Genomic DNA, 16,929 nt, shown 5'->3' on the forward strand with positions numbered 1-16,929 from the left:
TGCCCCCGCCACTTTCCAACGTTGCATGATAAGCATCTTTTCCGACTATATTGAGTCTATCATGGAGGTGTTTATGGATGATTTTAGTGTCTATGGTTCTTCTTTTGATGCTTGTTTGTCTAACTTGTCTAAAGTTTTGAAGCGATGTGAGGAGGTTGATTTGGTGTTGAATTGGGAAAAGTGTCACTTCATGGTGAGAGAAGGAGTGGTGCTTGGTCATATTGTTTCGGAAAGAGGAATTGAAGTGGACCGTGCTAAGGTCCAAGTTATTGAGCAACTACCCCCACCGGTAAATGTGAAGAATGTAAGGAGTTTATTAGGCCATGAGGGTTTCTACCGCCGTTTTATTAAAGATTTTTCTAAGATTGTCAAACCCCTTACGGAGCTTCTTTTAAAAGATGTTCCCTTTGTGTTTACTAACTATTGTCTTGAGTCTTTTAATAGGATAAAGAAGGCTTTAATATCCGCACCTATCATCCAGTCACCGGATTGAAACTTGTCATTCGAGCTCATGTGTGATGCAAGTGACTATGCGGTAGGTGCCGTACTAGGACAAAGAAAGGACAAGGTTCTCCAAGCTATCTACTACGCTAGCAAAACCTTGGACGCGGCTCAAGTAAACTATGCCACCACGGAGAAAGAGCTACTTGCCATTGTCTATGCCTTAGACAAATTCCGCTCTTACTTGATCGGTTCCAAAGTTATTGTTCATATCAATCATGTCGCATTGAAGCATCTCCTAGCCAAACAAGAAGCCAAGCCAAGGTTGATAAGATGGATCTTGCTCTTGCAAGAATTTGATCTTGAGATTAAAGACAAGAAGGGGGCCAAAAATGTTGTTGCCGATCACCTATCCTGTTTGAAGTTCAATGATGGAGATATTGAGTTACCTATCGATGATTCCTTCACCGATGGCGTTTTGATGATGTTGGAAGCCAATACTCCTTGGTATGCTGACATAGCCAACATTCTAGTTGGAAGAGAATTGCCACCCAACCTTTCATATCAACAAAGGAAGAAGTTCTTACATGATGCCAAGTTCTTCCTATGGGATGATCCACATTTGTTCAAACATTGCTCCGATAAGCTATTTCGGAGGTGTATCCCACATTGGGATGTGAAAGGGGTGTTAAAAGGATTCCATTCTTCTCCTTATGGTGGTCATCATGGACCATCCAAGACCGTTGCAAAGGTGTTGCAATCCGGCTTCTATTGGCCAACTATGTTCCAAGATGCTAAGAATTTCGTGATGGCTTGTGATGCTTGCCAAAGGACGGGCTCCATATCAAGGAGGCACGAGATGCCTTTAAATGGTATCTTAGAAGTAGAGGTGTTTGATGTTTGGGGCATAGATTATCAAGGACCGTTTCCCTTCCTCGAAAGGGAATCGGTATATTTTGGTTGTCGTTGATTATGTCTCTAAATGGGTGGAGGCAATTGATACTCCAATAAACGATGCTCGCACCAATCAACTTATTCAAGAAGATCATATTTCCAAGGTTCAGTGTTCCAAGAGTGATGATTAGTGATCGTGGTACTCATTTTGGTGAGAAATAACTTGATGCCTTGTTGGAAAAATATGGAGTCTATCATAGAAGAGGCTTGGCTTACCATCCACAAACTAGTGGCCAAGTGGAGGTTTCTAACCGGGAGATCAAGTCCATACTTGAGAAAGTTGTTGCCAAATCACGAAAGGATTGGAGTATAAAGCTCGATGATACCTTATGGGCCTACCGTACCGCATATAAGACACCTATTGGTTCCTCACCATATAGGTTGGTCTATGGAAAGGCGTGCCATCTTCCCGTTGAGATGGAACAAAAGGCTTTTTGGGCAATTAAGGAGCTTAATATGGACCCGAAATTGAGTGGAGAAAAGCGGTTATTGCAACTCAATGAACTTGATGAATTCCGCTTGCAAGCTTATGAGAGCTCCCGTCTCTACAAGGAAAGGACAAAAACATGGCATGATAAGAAGATCTTGAACAAGGAATTTCAAATTGGTGATAAAGTGTTGCTCTTCAATTCCCGTTACAAGCTATTTCCGGGAAAGTTACGATCACGTTGGACCGGTCCATATACCGTCGCAAATGTCAATAAGTTCGGCTCCGTTGAAGTGATAACCACCAAAGGCGAAAAATTCAAAGCAAACGGTCATCGTTTGAAGCTCTACCATGAGAATGTGATCATTGATGTGATAGAGGAAATGATCGTTCAACCTCTACCAAAGAAAGTTTAAACCGACTCAATCTTTAACGTCGTGCGGGATGTTAAACCAGCGCTTCTTGGGAGGCAACCCAAGCTTTTTAATTATTTTTATTTATTTTTGTTTCTAATTTTCTGCAATTTATTGTTTTTCGTAGATTAATAATAAAATACTCGACTTGACGATATTCCTTTTTGTGATTTTTAGGTGAAAATGAAGAAAGAATAATTTGGAGAGCATATGGTATGCTTCCCCATGCAAGAATCCCGTTCGGGGACGTGGTTTTCGAGAAAAGAGAAGAAAATTAAATCATACGCAGAAGTAAGTCAAAAAATCGAAAAGGAGGTTAACCCCGATCGGGGTTTCCAACCCCGATCGGGGTCGTGGTTCTATGTTTTCTTGGATTTTGTTTCACGGGTAAGTAAAAAAAAAAGTTAGAATTCTTTCATTCATCTCCACACCCGACGGTACCTCTTTCTTCTTCTCTCTTCCATATTTCTTCAATTCTTCACCTAAAATCACAAGGAACTAACATCACTTTCTTCATCAACTTTGCAAGAATCATTCAACCATTAACATCAATTGGTAAGTTTTATTCCCTTTTCTCTTTAATTTCATCAATTTCGATCAATTAAATTGAATTATGCAAACCCTAACTCAATTTGGGGGAATTCAATTTTGTGCTTTTTAGTACTAGAAATTGATTGTAGAATGCTTTATTCATGTTTGTAGTAAGAATTAGTTCACTAATTTGTACTATTATGTCTATTTGGATGAATTTTGGTTTGCCTTAAGATGAATTCTTGTCTTAAATTTCAGAAAACTGGCACCAAGAAAAGCTCCTACCCAAAGTGCTTCTAAGAGGAGAAGAGGTGAGGCGGAACCTTCAAATGCTGCGGAGGATGTGCAAATGGAAGAAGTCCCGGAGTGGCAAGACCCGGATTTTACGGGTGTGATCTTCAATTCACAAGCTCAATACAACAATTGGATCATCTTAAAGGGCAAAGGTATGAAACCAACCAAATTTATCAACCAAGCTTCTTTAAACAACATTGGAATTGAGAAAAATGTTAAGGCTTTGTTTAAAAATCTTGGTATGAAGCATTGTTACACAATGAATTATAAGACCTTTCCCGAACTCACCCTTGAGTTCTTAAGCTCTTTTGAGTTTCATCGGTCTAGGAAACCCGGTTTTGTGGTTTTTGTTACCTTTCGCTTGTTTAATGAAGACCATAGGATGGACTTAGCGGACTTTGCAAATATCTTCCAATTACCTCACAAGGCCTTACCTACCGAATCACCTGAATATTATAACCCCGTTTTGACTTAGAATTCCATTTCTCACTTGCCTTTTCAAGGTTGGGACCATAGCCCTCATCAATATATACATTACCCCGACATAAGGGTTTGGCAAAGGTTTATGCGATGAACCTTTTTTGGGAGAAATGAGCCTCACTCGGTGAGGAAGATTGAGGTAGAGATTTTGGGTGCCTTCTTGAATGTTAATGGTGATGAGAAATGGGGAATCAATATCCCCTACCACTTTGCGGTCCATTTGACCAAACAATGCAACCCCAAAAATAGTTGTATTGTCTTGGGGGGTTTGGTCACTATGATTGCACACCACTTATGTAGGTTTAACCAATAAAATACCAACTTGAGACCATTGCTTGAGTCCAGGGAAAAGGGGCTGGGCTTGATTATGAATATTTTCTTTCTTTTAATTAGTTTAGGGATGCTCACCCTAACATGGTTTGGAAAATAGGTAGACAAGACTCCATTAGTCTACCCGAAGAAAAGAAAGAAATAAAGGCTTTAGTCCACACTAAGCCTCATCATAGAAGTGCCCCCTTTACTAGGCCTACCTACCATTTGGATTTAAGAGTTGATACCCATACCACCGTTGAGAGGCGTGCGGGAGGTCAACCCTCTCAAGCACGTCACTCCACCTCTAGCATTCAATCACCCTCTAGCTTAGAAATGATGGATATGATGCGGGAATTGCACTTAAGTGTTAATACAATTCGTGATGACCAAATACTTTCATTGCATCCCATTTATGATCATTTTGCTAGGCAAGGAGTTATCCAACCCGAGGGGCCACACCCTTCATTTTATACTTATCCTATGGGTAAATTTCCTCCTTCTTCTCCTATTCCCCCTCCCCCTCCTAACAATGATGCATGTACTTTCACTACATATGCACCCGGTCCGGATTTTTGTGGTTCGGATTATGGTGTTGAGGCATTGCAAGGAGGTTATGGTGGCTATGGTGAACATGGAGGGTATGGTGGGTATAGTAGCTATGGTGATGGTCTTGGTAGTGGCCAAAATATTGGTGAGTATGTCACTCCTCTTCAAGAGGATGATTCAAGTGGAAGTGGCCAACAAGGTGAATCAAGTGGTAGTGGTAAGAAGAAGAAAGGAAGGAAGGGGTTCAATTTTTGGCCCTTTTCTTAGATGATTGATGAAGACATCCCCCGAATTCATGCTAGCTTGGAGGGAGGCTAGCAAGTTGAGTAAGTTTTTAATCGCTTTGCATTTTAGTTTAGATCTTGCAACCCATTAAACATAACCTCTAGTCCTCCTTGTTTTGTGGTTTGAGCCATTGTTATGGTTTGATTTGGTACTTTGAATTGTTGGCACATTGAGGACAATGTGATGTTTAGCTTGGGGGGAGATTGCATTTGCATATAGTGTAGAAAAATTGAAAAAAAAATTGAGAGAAATTTTTGCTTTGTGCTTGCTTGTAGTCTACTTTCCTCTTTGCTTATCCTAATAATGGCTTGTTGCTAATGATTTATTCTTTCATGATGGGATATTAGCTACATGGGGATGTCTTGACATAGTAGGTGGGAGATGGAGAATGAACCGAATAGGCTTGATCTTGACTTGTGGCGAGCTACAAAATAGTAAGGTAGAGCCTCTTTTGACCGATGCATCCATATCCGGTCTCTCTTAGGTGAGTGTAGGTATCTCCTTATGATGTGTGTTTCATCAAAATGCATAAGTATGGTTCTCATGTTATTTATTTGTAAGCATGCATTTATTTGTTATAGCATTTTGGAGCCATTCACATGATATAATTGCCTTCTTGACCCCTTCCATAAAACATTTTCCCTAGCTACGTTATAACTTACCTACCTTGTTGAGCTAGTAGCTTTGTTTGTTTTTGCTTGGGTGCTCAAATGGGATTTGTTTAAAAATTATGGAAATCATGTGAGCTTGGTCTTAATGCTCAAGAAAGAAAGAAAAAGAAAAAAAGAAAAAAAAATGAAAAAAAAAGAGATCAAAAGATGAAAAAATGAATGAGAAAAGAAAAGGCATTGAAAAAGAAGTATGCATTGAAAAGAAAGAAAAAAAGGGTGAAGAAGAAAAGATGTGAGAAATTATCAAGCATTATTCATATATTTTGGAGAATTTTTTTATGATTTGAATTGTAAATTGGGTTAGAATTGGGATTGAGCATCGTTGCATTTGATTGTTGCTAGCTTGACATTAGCTCCACAATCCGTAATTCATTTGTTCCCCCTTCTTACCCATTACATATTGACTTCTTCCCACTCTTTTGGCTTCTTTATCATGCTTAAATTTGATTGTCTTGGCTTGCTAGTTTTGACATGTTTACCATATTAGATTGCGGGCACATTGTTATAAGTTGAGGATAGTTGAGTGTTCATTCAGAAAATTGTCCTTTCACACATAAAAGAGTTTGAGTGCCCCGTGAGAGTCCATAAGTCAAAAGATCATGTAAGAGCTTAAAGGTTCATTCAAAGTTTTCCATGCTACGCCGTCGTGTAAATCTCGTCCATGTTTTGCTTTATTCCTTGCCCGTGTTGTTTCGGGTTTCTAAATCATTATGCTTAGCTTGTTTGAGATATTGCAATTGATGGGATTTGGTTTCTTGCTTGGGGACAAGCAAGGGTTTAGCTTGGGGGAGTTTGATGTGTTCATTTTATATATACTTTTACCCCTCATTTTAGCTCGGTTTCTATTGTTTATCATACTTTAAATACTATATTTTTGAGCTAATCTTGTGTTCTAGGTGTATTGTTGTGTTTGTTACGTTTTTGTAGGAATCTAAGCATTTAGAGGCTTTTTCCTATCATTTTGTACACCAAGTTCACTAAGCTAAAACAAGACCAAGTGTTGGACTAAGCATGGAGTATTGGAATGGGTTTTGCGTGAAGAAATTGGTGGATCAACATGTTTAATTCAAATGTTGTCAAAAGCAAAGTCAAGCCCAAAGTAAAAATCCAACTTAAAGGTGAAAGCATTGGATGCCAAGGAAGCTTTGGATGTTAGGAATGTGAAGTAATACCGGGTGATTAAGGAGAATTAAAGCACGAGCATAGAAATTCCTCAAGTAATTAATCAAGGAATTAAGGGGATTAATCGGAAATCACACGACCCCGATCGGGGCCCCCAACCCCGATCCGGGTTGCGTGTCTCAAGGATTCTTACGTTTCTTTTTACTCCCCTATATAAGGGGAGTCATTTCATAGCTTAGGGCATCTATCATTTTACGTCTCATTTTCTTACATAGCCTTAAGCATCATAATCTCTCTCAATAGTTTTCATATTAGTTTACGATTTTGTTAAGCTTGTAGTTCTTCAAACTTTTAGTCCTTAATACATTTTCAAGCATTCGGTTATTTGTTTCTTCTATACAAGTTCATCTCTTTTAAGGTATTTCTATTTCTAGTTTATAATTTTACATTTCTATTTAGTTTATACATAGTTCACAATTAATTACTTTGTTTATATTACATTAGTTTTATTTCTTTTACATGTTATATCACCTAATTTATTTAAATCATATAATCATGTTTAGCATTTCTTATAATATAGTTTGCAATTTACATTTCAACATGAGTAACTAAATTTCTTAGTCTAAGAGCTAGGGGAGCCATGCAAAATCAAATATGTAACATGATAAAATAGGTTAATAATAATATTGTTCAATTTTTTCTATCACATGTTTGCACCATAATGTTTAATCCTTGTTTAAGGTCTTATTCATAGATTAAGTTTGTTCATTCATTCTAAAAGTCGAGAGGCATGGAATCGAATTAGACAAAGCATGTGTAGTAGGACGACCTAGTCATGGACGAAAGTTTCTCTAGGACCCGGTCTATGGTTGATACTAATGCCGTAAGGTGGGTATCTTTTAGCCTAAGCAATTGACAATGTTATTAGTACCGAGTTTATCATAATCATATATTTACCTTTGCATGTGTGACCCGACCCCCTTAGACTCCTTTTTAATTATATAATTTACACCATAGTCTTTATTAATCAACAAACAAACCAAACCAAAAACGAAATCGATCTTGATAGAAATCTTCTCATAGCATTTCACAACGTAATTTCCATCTCCTTGTGTTCGACCCCTATTGCTACATTCCTTTGTTGTTTAGGGTATTTATCTTTGCATAGGTACACGATAAGCCTATCAACATCTTGGTAGAAGAATCAAAGGTACTCAAGCCTTCCCTTTAACGCTTTTCTCCAAAAATCCTGTCTAAGTAGGACCTGTAGAACCTATCAGAACAAAACTAGAAGAAAAGATAAGAACTGCCTTTAGGAATAAATTCCTTGAGGCTAAAGACAGACAAAAATAAAGCAAGTAAATAACAGCTTGCCTCCCCGGCAACGGCGCAAAACTTTGACACGGTTGTCGCAACCTTATCAAAAATAAACCTAACTGGCTCTAACTAATATAGCAGAGGTAAGTCGGGTATCGTACTCCACTGGGAGGCGGTCACTATCTACTTGTTATTCACTTTGTCTATGGTCACAAAGAGGGGGGGGGGGGTGTTTGATTTGTTTGTTTTAACTGAACTAATGAACTGAATAAAAAGCAATGAAAGAAACAACAATAAAAAATAGCAAGAATGAAATAAGATGTGATCAAATAGAGAGAAAGATGTCAGGATGTCGGTTCACCATGATATTAAGCAAATTAGCTAAAGGTAAGGTAAGTCGGTCTGATGTGAGAAGGGTAGTGGAAAGGTCCTTTCGGTCCGCTATCCGCCCTAGATTCTTCCTAAATAGCTTCCGCTCTGATTAGGGTAGTCTATTGTTCATAACAGGTCTGTTCATTTCAATCTTCCGATCTAGGTCTGAATTTAACCGAGTTAATTAATTCAGTTGCGTGCACTCAACCTAATAATTACTGTTATATTGCTATAAAACAATTCTCACAACAAAACCTCCAAAACTAATTATCGCATCATTGTTTTACTATCATGCATGGCTCCCCTAATCCTAGCAAAAGAGAATTTTGCTACGCATGACGATAAATAAAACAATAACGATTGAATAAACTATGCTAAACATGGTATTAAGATGTATAAGAAGAAATTGCATAAACCAAATAACAATACCAATAACTAACATCAATTAAAGGACAAAGAAATAAAGTATCGCAAAAGAGAATTAAATTGAATAAGGGAGAGTAAAGAGATTACACAATTTGAGATCTGGAAAATGAAAGGCAACGTCCAACAAGAATGATTAAAGAGTTCAGAAATTAATGACAGATTAAAGATTAAAAGATACCTAGACCTAATTAAGTCTCTCCTGTTTATAGGAAAGATATTTTATTAACCTATTTACATAACTTAAGATATTAAACAAACAAAGTTCACGCATTAAAATTCTGCGTCAGATAGCAAAGTGGTCGATCGAGCAACTCCAAACTACTCGATCGAGGACTACCAAAAAGGCACCTCTCGATCGAACACGGCAGGGGTTCGATCGAGGACTTAGCACCATCACAAAGCTCTCGATCGAGCACATTAGCTAGCAAATCCTCTCGATCAAGTCAACTGCCACTGAATCAACCATAGGACGTATGATATAGCTTCCAAAACAACTTCACGTATCCCGAGGCTATAGTATTCTCGCTCTAATTCTTCTATCTCCTATACGTGAGCTAAAGGGACAGTAAAAGGCTCAATTCTGCTTCTTTTAGGTCCATTACTGCAATTAAAGCCAAATGAACCAAAGTAGACTATTCGGGGCATTTCGTAGCCTAGAACTACGGGAATTGCATAGAAATACGTGCAAATAAGACTTAAAAAGACTATATAAAATGCACGCATCATCTCTCAAGGTGCCTTCCGTAGCAGGAGGTGAGTTCCCTAACATGTGGCATTGGTTGTTCTCCTTCGATTGTAATCTTCTACGACCCCACACTCTTGTTACATCGGAGCCTGCTCCCATTTAGTTAAGAGTCTCAATGCCGACATGCGCCTATAATGCCTTAACCACCTTGGCTGATTCGGCCTCATATAAGGCATACGTCTCATCATCATGTAATGCAAGCCTATATATGTAGTCGTTCTTCATCATGACCGCAAGAGATCGCTTAAGTCATTCAGACTAACCAGGATTGTAGTACCCACACAGGAAGGTGCTCATAACCCCAAACCAAGTCCTTTCGCCATCGATTCAGAATGTAATTGTCGGGAATAAACTGCACTTTCTTGAGCTGTAGTACGCGAATAATATGCCTGCACATACACTACTACAAAACAGGCATTTAGCGGCGCTATTTTTATGCTTTCAGCGACGCTAAAAAGCGCCGCGAAGGGTTTTACCGACGCTTTGAAAAGCGCTGGTTTTGCCTGTGCCGCTAGCACTTTTAGCGGCGCTTATTAAGTGCGTTGGTACACATAGAATAAAAGCGCCGCCAAATTTGACGCGCTAAATTAAGTGATATCCCGGCGCTTCCAAGCGCCTTTAACTGTTATCTATGCTTTTGTGGAACGCCTTCATTATTATGCTCGAGTATTTTATAATATGAACACCTACATTTCAGTCCTCACTTAACAAACTCTATCATTACCACAACTCCAGATATAAACAACTTTCATTTTGCCAAGATACAAATTATAGGGGAAGAAAATACACATTTATCATATTAAATAATAGTGTCAAATACATATATTACATTCCATACATTAAATGGAATGTATGATCTGGACAAGATACAAGAAACGATAACTAAAGTAGTAAATTGTACAGTTCGTCAAGCGACCCAAAGATAACTCGCTCATAACATAACCAATTGTCAAATAGCATGCTTCCTCCCTCGCTTCAATGGTTAATTTTGTTGTTAACTTTCGAACTTTGATCTGCAATAACAAGTAAAGAGAAAATTAAAGACCGCAATTTGAGAAGTAGGATAATAATTGTGGTGTTCTCATTACAAATTACGAGGTTTTGACTTCCAAGAGAGCAGTAATATCAAGTAAAGTAGAGAAATAAAACCCATCAAAACAAGGCTTTGTTGACGAAAGAATGAAATCTGAAGCAAATATACTCCAATTATGGTGTCAGCTTCTCTTTTATGATCAACCTGCAAATTATGAGTAGGAAATCGCCAAGTTACAATCTGCCCATAACTAATGAGTCTAACTAATAACTAATACGTTCGTAAACATATACTTTCAAATGGTAAGCGTTTAAATTCAACGGTATTATGTATCACACACTAAACATGATTTTACGCCATCCAACTTGTGTTGAATATACCTATAGCTTACAAATAAGCTAAAACAGTCGGTATACAAATAAGCTAAAATAGAACTAACCTGTCATCACCCAACAACATGAAATTAAGCCTGATGCATCTTTAGTGTGCTACGGTTTACCAATTCCTTCTATATAACCTTGTACTATCTCACTGTACTAAACATGGACGTTGCGTAAGTGAACTAATCTCGACAATGCAACTATATTGCTACGTGAAAAGCAAAAATTTAACCTACCCATAGTTACTTTTCTAACAAATGGGCATTCTACTCAAGCTAACACCCATTGTCCAGCCAAATATGTTACCTGGTCAAACAAATACGAGTATTTCTGATGCTTTTTAATTGGCAAGCATTTGTATTCTTGTTTCACATTCTCAAGAAGGTTAAATTTTGCATATGTAGTATAGTTGCTATAAAGCATTTACTTAGTGGAATAAATTTTACTCTAACATAAAGCACATAGGACTTTTATATGATAAATTCTGAAATAATACAATAAGATGGGTTTTGCTTTACACCAATCAGTAGATCAATAACATAGAACAATAGAGCAACCGCAAAACATCAAAATCTAGATTTATTGTGCACTAATAATTTAAATATGGTTCTACCAGGCTAAGGTCTCTGAACTTAACAATCAATAAATGAAATTGAGAAGAGATTAGAATGATATACCTTTCATAACCATCCTTTTTCTTATGAAACTGATTCAAAAAAATTAGCTCCTTCTACAATTTTCCCAATTGAAACATGGACACTTTTTTAGCAGAAAAAGCAATAGCGACTCATGCAACATCGCCGTCATCGGACGCTCTGTGGCCGTTGTCTTTCCTAAATGAATCAAACAAAAAAACGCATTACATGTATAAAAAAGCATTTACAATATTCATTGTATTCACTCAAAAACACCACATAGAAACCATTGAATAAATATATACTTAAATAAGTTAATCAAACAAAACCCTAGATTTCCAATCTAATTTATTAAATTGCATCGATATAAACATAAAAATGGGTGTTTGATATATCAATAACCAAACCTCAAACTTCGAAACTTAATTTGACTAACTGAAGCTCGAAATTAGATTTCCTCCGCTGCAAGTGATTTGAAATAATTAGGTTTTGGTGAGATTGAAGGCAAGAACAGTTTGGGGGTTTTTAGATGTGTGAAAGTTGAGGCATGTGAGATTGAGGGTTATTGGAGATTAGAGCACATCTTATAAGTTAAACCCACTATTTCAAGGATTCACGCGCTATTGCGAAACGCTTTTTGAAAGCGCCTCTTTTTTTGGTAAAATTTAAGTTAGTCAGCACTATTTACTGCTAGCGCCGTAAACAAAGCGCCTCTATAAGTCTTTCTTGTAGTAGTGACAATATACCTTTAAATTCGAAAAGTTTACAAGTACAATTAAACTCACTGAAGTCTAAGTTGGCCGTAACATTGTACTTTTTTTCTCGTCTGTTCCAAAACGGTGGTGTCACTTCATCCGTTACATTAAACGAAGAGAAATTCCCAATGTTCAAATGAGACTCGGCGTTAGTGTGTATAAGACCGTTTACATCATCCTTCACCTCTCCGAACATGTTATTCGTGTAAGCCTTTGGAAGACTTCCTCAGCTATGACTGTCTTATTATAAGGAGACGGTCTTTCGTGACAAGCAAAGTTAAACTTTAATTCATCCTGGACCTTGGATCTTAGTGCATTTTGATAACTATCAAGGAATTTGAATAGAGTAGTTTCAACGTTGACGTATGTCTTGAAAAATCTGTTCTTATGTTCACTTGTTTGCGTAGATGACATATCTGCACAAAAGATGTTCCTCCAATACAATGGCACTCACGAATGTCGTTTTTCAAAAGATTATGATCCATCCATCTTCGTGAAGACCATATTTAGTGACAAAATGATGCTACGCCTTCTCAAAGTCATCGATATCTGCACTGTCGTCAATAATTTTCCAAAGGTCAACAATAATTTCTTGATACATGACACAACTTCACAAGTTCTTTGTTGCGTTCACCATCATGGCCTTACTTTTCCAGGACATGGCCTAGGATTACCAGGCACAATCCAGGCCACAACAACCCAACAAATCATGCCCAGGCCAACAACAATCACAGCAACAATACTTAGGCAACCTCAACTGTCAGTCCATGTTCATCGGGCCAAAGCTGCACGTTCCAGGCCAGCCACCAGCTGCCACCTTGGCCATCTGAATCTTTAATCAACTAAGTTTAAATTAATCCCATCCAGGGAGCCAGGATCAATTCCTAAAGCATTTCAAAGAAAATCAAACTGAAAAGCAAGTTACGGGAATGGTAAATTGGCTAAAGCAGAATTGCCATTTTTTGCCAAACAAGGGAAAACTCTTAGCAAAAGGACTCTTGGCTTGTTTCAGCTTTCCTCAGATAGCACCTTGAGCAACAGTTGGTGCCTAAACCAAGACCATTAATGAATTCAGCAATCAAATTACAACCTGTCACTATCATGCCTGCAGCTCTTTTGTTCTTATTTCAGTTTGCTTTAATTCATTTTGTAACCGTTGTAAAATATTTCTACTGCTTGTGTTTGCTTCCTAAGACTAATATTGGCCCTTAGATGGAGATATCTAGGGTTTTATTGTACTAAACTTCAACATGAAAGGCCTATATAAGGAACCTTCCTCGGTTTGTTTTACTCAGACTTGATTAATGAAAAGAAAAACCTTGAGATTTCTCTCAAAATTTGCAAATATTATTAACTTTGCTGAGTCTTAGTTGTAAGTCAGACTTAATATCTTCTTGTGCTTACTTAAAAGGTGATTAAGGATCTGTGGTGTAATTTAGAATAAGGTCTGTGCTTGCTTGATCTATTCTGAGTTGCATTGTTTGTCTGTCTTGTTTTTACTCTGTGCTTGCTTAAGTAATTTCATTTTAGGCCTCCTAAATTATTGAATTTAACCTCTATGCTTGCTTTAGGGTGAATTTTATAATTGTATCCTGGTTCCTAGTCACATTAAGAGTCACTAAAATCTACTGAGAACGCTATCTGAGAATCACACCATTTCAGTCTGGTTTTCCAATTATTAAAAATACTTAGAATGCTTGTAAAATTCTGTATTTTGGCTCAGTCTTAGTTTGCCATCTTAACTAAGTTTTCACCAATTTTCATGATTTATCAAGGTCAGCTATTTTTACAAAAAATCCTAAAGTTTGTTGCATTCCCTGAAAATTGTCCTTTGTCTGTTGTCAGGGTTTATCAAATTATATGAGCCCTTGCATATTACACTACACGCACTAGATAAACCCTCGGGTATATGTGATAGCATGAAAACCACGTATACCAGGTAAGCCTCTCGAGAGTGACAAACTCGAAATCTTTAAGGCATTGACTCAGGTCAAGAATGCTCCACAAGATTTTTGCTCTTGGGGATACTTGAACCTGGGTCTCCTGCTAATTTCACTCAACTTTTAACTACTAAACTCCACCCTTGCGGGCACTTAATAACCTTTAACTATTAGCAAGTCACATACTCAAAATGTTAGACGAGTAATTTGTTGGAGTATGTGTCCTCAACAATAGTGTGATCACATGTTTAAATCTCAAAATAAGAATACGTAAGGGATGATTCATTTATATAGTCAACTGATCAACATTAATCAGTAATGATTGGCTAACTAGAGTTTGACATTACTGTCGTTTGACGGTGGTGATCAGTTGATCCCTTAAGGTCACACCTAAAAGTTGAGACCCAAATAAATAAATAATTAATTGTATTCGATACAGATTAATTAATCCCTTATTTATATAAGTTGTATTTTGTATCTTATTGTAATGTGATTAAATAAAATTCGATTTAGTGGATTAATAAATTAATTTACTAAATTAATAAAATTATATTGAGTTCTTATAAATATTTCGAGGTAGAGAATTAGTTATTTACATTTACAAGAGGTTGTAAATTTAACTAACTAGCTATTATGGGACCCATTATATATTGATATAATGGTAAAATATTACTCAATAAGTTGAGTAAATATATGTTTATTAATTTGTCACATAATTATTGTATGATCAAATTAATATTTAATTATATAAGATAATTAAACATAAGACTTATAAATATTTGTGGACAAATATTATAAGACAAAAATAGACCCATATATGCTCAAGTGTACCGTCCAAAGTGTGAAGATGCTTGAATTTTTGGTTTTGTTATTTTGTTGTTGGAAAGATGCTCCAACATCTTATGACACACTTTATTCTAGCTAGCCTATTACCCACACTAAAGCATAAGCATGTGATATTTGGAGAAGACCAAAATGCTCTACATAAGAGCATTTGGACGGTACATCACTAAGAGGAGAATAGTTTTGTTCTTCTCATTTTTATACTCTACCTTTCTCTCAAAATATCATACATGCAAAACCTCAAAAACCACTCAAATACTAATATTTGTGATATATTACTAGTGTAGTAGTATTGGTAATATTAGTAATAATTAAGGGTACATTACTACATAATGTGTAGTTAATATTATTAGTAACTTTGGGTCAAATCTTAGTTGCAACTAAGAGGAGTGTCTCTATGCTTGAGACTTGAAGATCTTGGAGGATCATCCCATATTATTTGAGCTCAAGAACAAGTGAAGGTAGGAGACCTTACTTGTACCCATTTCGAACCATTTAACAATGTAATTGTTTTCTTATTTTATTCCTTATTTAGTTATGCATGCACTAGATACTTAGAACACAAATTAATATGTTAATTAGTTCATCGTTAGAGATGTTTAATAATAAGTATATGAACCTAACAATTGGTATCAGAGTATAGGATGTTGCATGCATAATCGATTTATAGTTTTTTCGAGTTATTAGTAACTTAATTAAAACTAAAAATTTGTGATTTATTAGATAAAGTCACAAAATATTGATGCATGTTGTATATTCTGGTCCTAAAATATTTTTAGGTCATTTTGATGATTTATGGATGATTATTGCTTATTTTAATGATTTTTAGTGAAATAATTACATTTTTATGAGTAAAATGAACTTTTATTTACTAAAAATAATTAGACTTTATTACTGGCCGTGATTTTTTAGTATGACCTCACATGAATATTTTATGTATTGTATGTAAAATTTTGTATTTATATGATTAATATTTCATGATTTATGATTTTTATGTGATAAAAATGGTATAAATGGAGGTTAAATGACTAAAAATAGTTAAACTTTAAAACAGGCCATGAAATTTTAATATGATGTCACATGAATATTTTAAAGATTGTATATAAAAATTTAGATAAATGTGATTCATTATGCATGATTTATAATTTTAATGGTTAAAATGATATAAATAGTTACTATTTTTAGCAAAAATAGCTAAATGAATTTTATGGCATGAAATTTTTCCTTAATATTGTATATTTGATATGAAAATCATATCTAAAGTTGCATGATTAATTTTGATTGATTTGATATGTTTATTGATTTTTATGTGATAAAATCGATAAAAGGGCAACTTTATTAGTCATAAAAATAAATTCAAAATTTTTGGTTTAAATTTTGCCATTTCCAGGTTCTGGAAATTTTTAAGAATGTTCAAAATTTTTATTTTATTTTTCCATAATTTTTATGTTTAATTTGGAATTAAATGGTAAAAGTTATGATTTACACGAATTATTAATAAAATAAATTATAAATATGTTGTGGGCAAATTTTATTGAGTTTTTGGAATCTTGGTAATATTCCAGTATTTACAAAAATATGATTTTGAATGTTTCTAATTTTTACGATTTATTGGAAATTATTTCATAATTGTTATGGTTAAGAGAAGTTTAATTAGCAATAATAGAAAATCAAGTTGAATTATTGTCAAAAATTAAGTAAGGACTAATTTTTAAGTCCTAATTGAGTTAGGATAATTAACTTGGACTAAAATTGGATTTTAGTATTATTTAGCGATTTTAATAAGTTAAAATCGTGTATTTTCATAAAATCGAGTTATATAATCGATATAAGTTAAATAGGGCAATTTGGCACATAATTTGGCATGATAGACACATATTATAATGCTGCATATTTCATTATCAAATGTCATATTTTATTTATATAATTTTGAATTATGTAATTTTATCTTAGTATAGCCTTAGTTTTAATCGATATTACCCGTAACGTAAGGGGATATTGATTCGA

The 16,929-nt window shown here is 35.6% G+C and overlaps 1 long non-coding RNA gene across 2 annotated transcripts; it reads right to left on the minus strand.

The window, feature by feature from the left end:
• Positions 1 to 10,104: 10,104 nt before the first annotated feature.
• On the minus strand, positions 10,105 to 11,654 carry LOC141646261 (uncharacterized). 2 transcript variants are annotated; one of them, XR_012545467.1, is made up of 3 exons: positions 11,427 to 11,654; positions 10,486 to 10,573; positions 10,105 to 10,349 (listed from the first exon to the last, which is right to left on the minus strand). It is a non-coding gene; the product is annotated as an uncharacterized LOC141646261 (long non-coding RNA). The 2 variants fall into 2 exon arrangements; XR_012545468.1 differs by having other exon boundaries at positions 10,809 to 11,654.
• Between the last annotated feature and the right edge of the window lie 5,275 nt (positions 11,655 to 16,929).

Source organism: Silene latifolia, chromosome 3 (genome assembly GCF_048544455.1).
Source record: "Silene latifolia isolate original U9 population chromosome 3, ASM4854445v1, whole genome shotgun sequence".
In the NCBI taxonomy this organism is placed as follows: Eukaryota; Viridiplantae; Streptophyta; class Magnoliopsida; order Caryophyllales; family Caryophyllaceae; genus Silene; species Silene latifolia.